The sequence below is a fragment of the Neofelis nebulosa genome, chromosome 7 (genome assembly GCF_028018385.1).
Source record: "Neofelis nebulosa isolate mNeoNeb1 chromosome 7, mNeoNeb1.pri, whole genome shotgun sequence".
NCBI classification, from domain to species: Eukaryota; Metazoa; Chordata; class Mammalia; order Carnivora; family Felidae; genus Neofelis; species Neofelis nebulosa.
Window position 1 is genome coordinate 123,699,876 of NC_080788.1, and position 3,657 is coordinate 123,703,532.

The 3,657-nt window shown below is 37.9% G+C and overlaps 1 pseudogene; it reads right to left on the reverse strand.

Annotated features, from left to right (window-relative positions):
- Nucleotides 1–971: 971 nt before the first annotated feature.
- LOC131518257 (cyclin-dependent kinase 1-like) lies at nt 972–3,198 on the reverse strand (annotated as a pseudogene).
- Between the last annotated feature and the right edge of the window lie 459 nt (nt 3,199–3,657).

The window sequence follows — 3,657 nt, forward strand, 5'->3', positions numbered from 1 at the left end:
AATGTGGTGAAGAAATGAGACCATCATAAAGGAGAAACTGAGGCCTCTACCAGCAAGATGTGAATGAGTGATCTTGGAAGTAGATCCTTCAGATGAGTGCAGCCCTGGCTAACATCTTGATGACAACCTCCTGAGAGACCCCGAGCTATGCTGCCCCCTGAAACTGCTCCCTGATTCCTGACTCTCCAAAACTATGTGAGATAATAAATGTTTGTTGTGTCAAGCTGCTAATTTGTAGCAATTGAAAACTAATACAGCAGTGTTTTTTTAAAAAATGAACGGTATCTATTATAATTTCTAATTCTTTGTTTCTAGAATATAGAAATTCTATTTTTTTTATAGACCTTGTATCCTGTGTCCTTGCTGAAATCAGCTCTTTTGCAGATATTTTAGGATTTTCTGCATAGGCAATCATGTCATCTGTGACAAAGACAGTTTTACTTCTTTTCAAATATGCATGCCTTTTATTTATTCTACTGCCTTATTAAACTGGCTAGGATTTTTAGTATAATGTTGAATAAAATGGTGAAAGCAGATATTCTTGCCTTGTTTTTGATCTTAGGGGAAAGCCACTCAGTCATTCACCATTAGTATTGGTGTCAGCTGTAGGTTTTCTGGAGCTGCTCTTTATCAGGTTGGGGAAGTTTTCGTCTGCTCTTAGTTTACTGACAGGTTTAAAAAAATGTTGCCCCCTAATTCCTGTCATCAATACTAGATTTATAGTTTTATTATAGTAACAAATACTTGTTACAGTTTGTTACAGTGAGATCTACACTCATACACAGAATTACTATATTTAAATTGATATAGAACAATATTTACATTTTTAAGTTACACTTTTGAAATTAGATGATGAAGTGTAGCTTAAGTTTTACAACATAGAAAAGAACACATGAGACAAAAATAGAGGTAACAGTAAAAATATAACTATCTGTTCTTGAGACAGCATGTGGAAATTTTTTGTCAGAAAGCTACATCTTCTCAATCGGATTGTCCAAATCATTAAAATATGGATGATTCAATGTCATTTGCCAGAAACTTGTTTGTTGGGATTAACATTTTTGAAAGCAAATCTAAGCCATTTTCAACCAAGTTTTTAATATGGGATGTTGGACTTCCTGGTTTCCACTTGGGAAATTTACTCTTACAGTCTTCTAAAGAATCCACTTCTGCCCACCCTTCATTATTGGGGGTGCCCAAAGCTCTAAAAATCCTGAAGACTTGATAAATTTCTGAATCCCTATGGAAAAGTGGCTCATTAGTTGCTAATTCTGCAAATATGGTCAACTGGAGTTGAATAGAGAGCTGACCCCAGCAATACTTGGGCAAAACTATACCAGAGTGTTACTACCTCATGTATATATGCTCTGACAGGTATTCCAAAAGCTCTGGCAAGGCCCAGACCAGCCAATTTAGTTGTTCCTTTGTGGCCAATAGATTTCAAGGTTTTAAGCCTCCATGGGGAGCTATTCTAGAGGGACAAAACAACATCCCTTGAATGATTTGATACAAACACGTCCTTTTTTTTTTCCTTTTCAAATTTTTGTTTAAATTCTAGTTAGTTAACATACAGTGCAATATTGGTTTTAGGAGTAGAATTTAGTGGTTCATCATTACATACAACACCCAGTGCTCATCATAACAATTCCCTCTTTAATACCCATCACCCATCTGGCCCATCCTCCATCCACCTCCCCTCTAGCAATCCTCAGTTTGTTCTCTATCATTAAGAGTCTCTTGTGGTTTGTTTGCCTCTCTTCTCTCCTCCTCCCCCCGCCCATATGTTCACCTGTTTTGTTTTTTAAATTCCACATATGAGTGAAATCATATGGTATTTGTCTTTCTCTGATGGACTTATTTTGCTTAGCATAATACATTCTAGCTCCATCCACATCAGTGCAAATGGTAAGATTTCCTTCTTTTTGATGGCTGAGTAATATTCCAGTGTGTGTGTGTGTGTGTGTGTGTGTGTGTGTGTGTGTGTGTGTATCACATCTTCTTTATCCTTCATCAGTTGGTGGATGTTTGGACTCTTTCCATAGTTTGGCTATTGTTGATAATGCTGCTATAAACATCGGGGTGCATATACCCCTTTGAATCTATATTTTTGTATTCTTTGGGCAAACAACTAGTGTAATTGCCAGATTGTAGGGTAGTTCTATTTTTTTTAGGTTTATTTATTTATTTTGAGAGAGAGAGCATGTGCATGTGTGCATAAGAGGGGGAGAGGCAGAGAGAGGGAGAGACAGAATCCTGAGCAGGTACTGCTCTATCAGCGCAGAGCCCTATGTGGGGCTCAAGCTCTCTAACCCATGAGATTATGACCTGAGCCAAGATCAAGAGCCTGATGCTTAATCTACTGAGCCACCAGGTGCTCCACGGTAGTTCTATTTTCAACTTTTTAAGCAACTCCATACTGTTTTCCACAGTGGCTGCACCAGTTTGCCTTCCCACCGATAGTACAAGAGGGTTTAGGGTTTCCCTTTCTCCTCATCCTCTCCAACACCTATTGTTTATTGTATTGTTACTTTTAGCCATTCTGACAGGGGTGAGGTGGTATTTCATTGTGGTTTTGGTTTATGTTTCCCTGACGATCAGTGATGTTGAGCATCTTTTCATGTGTCTGTTAGCCATCCAGGTGTCTTCTTTGGAAAAGGCTCTCTTCATGTCTTATGCCCATTTCTTAACTGGATTATTTATATTTTGGGTGTTGAGTTTGATAAGTTACTTATAGGTTTTGGATACTAACCCTTTATCAGATATGTCATTTGCTATCTTCTCCCATTCGGTAGGCTGACTTTTAGTTTTGTTGATTGCTTCCTTTGCTGTGAAGAAGCTTTTCATCTTGGTGAAGTCCTAACACTTAATTTTTGGTACAAATAAGCCTTAACAAGTGAAGAATCCATGAACTGACGAGGAGCGATGGGATCCAAGTATTTCTTAAGATCCAAGGAATTCAAAGATGTGATATAACCTGGAATCCTGTATAAGCATATCTTGAAGACTGACTATATTTGAATGACAAACTTCTTTTAATAAAGAAATTTCCTGAATTATAGTACTAGGAACATCTTCCTCTTTACTTCCTAGTCTGATTTTCTTCCTGGCTACCAGTTGACTTGTAATTTTTTGTCTACCCTTATATATAACTCCATAGGTATATTCTTCAATTATCTCTATTTTAGTATAATATTCCATACTTACCCAATAAGTAATGGTGGATACTGTGATGGTGGGATTGGGGAGTTAGAGGCATGGTGGAGGCAGGAATGGCAGCTACCTTGTCTATGTCATTCTTTCTTAAACTTCCAAGTTTACCCCAAGATAAACCCCACTTCATCATCATGTATGAATTGTTTTTGAAAATATTTGATGAATACTTTTCGCTTTTCTACTATTTGAGGCATATCTGCATTTCATGCATCATCAAGAGGTCAGGAGACTCTACTCCCCATTGGCTGCTGTTGGATTACAGTGGTGCCTTGGTGCCTGAACGTGGGTGGACAAGTGTGTTTTGTAACCCTCTGAGATCCTTGAGGGGAGTGTCCAGACTGAGACACATGGGAATCTTGGTGGACTATTGATAATATCTTGCCTCCTTGTATCAATTTATTTGTTCAAATCAAATATTTGTTCAGCTTTAGTCTGGAGGAGGAG